Genomic DNA, 286 nt, shown 5'->3' with positions numbered 1-286 from the left:
AGTTTAAAGAAAATGCGCATACCGGTCATGTAAATTAGGAAGGTTTATGTTTAACAGGCAAACTCATTACGCGGAAAGTTTGTAAACCTAACTTAAAGTTTGAACTTACGTGGCAAAGGAAGCAGCAGGTCGCCACCATCACCATTTAGTTCAAGGATAATGTTTACCTCCTGAGGCTCGAAAATGCGGTTCAACTATGGGCGGTTTCTGTGTGTATGGATGCGGGTTTTTTTTCGTGGGTTCTCTAGTTTCTTTTTTCTTCATGTGTGGGTGTGAAAGAGGGAGT

Source organism: Penaeus monodon, chromosome 31 (genome assembly GCF_015228065.2).
Source record: "Penaeus monodon isolate SGIC_2016 chromosome 31, NSTDA_Pmon_1, whole genome shotgun sequence".
NCBI classification, from domain to species: domain Eukaryota; kingdom Metazoa; phylum Arthropoda; class Malacostraca; order Decapoda; family Penaeidae; genus Penaeus; species Penaeus monodon.
This window is presented reverse-complemented; position numbering follows the sequence as displayed.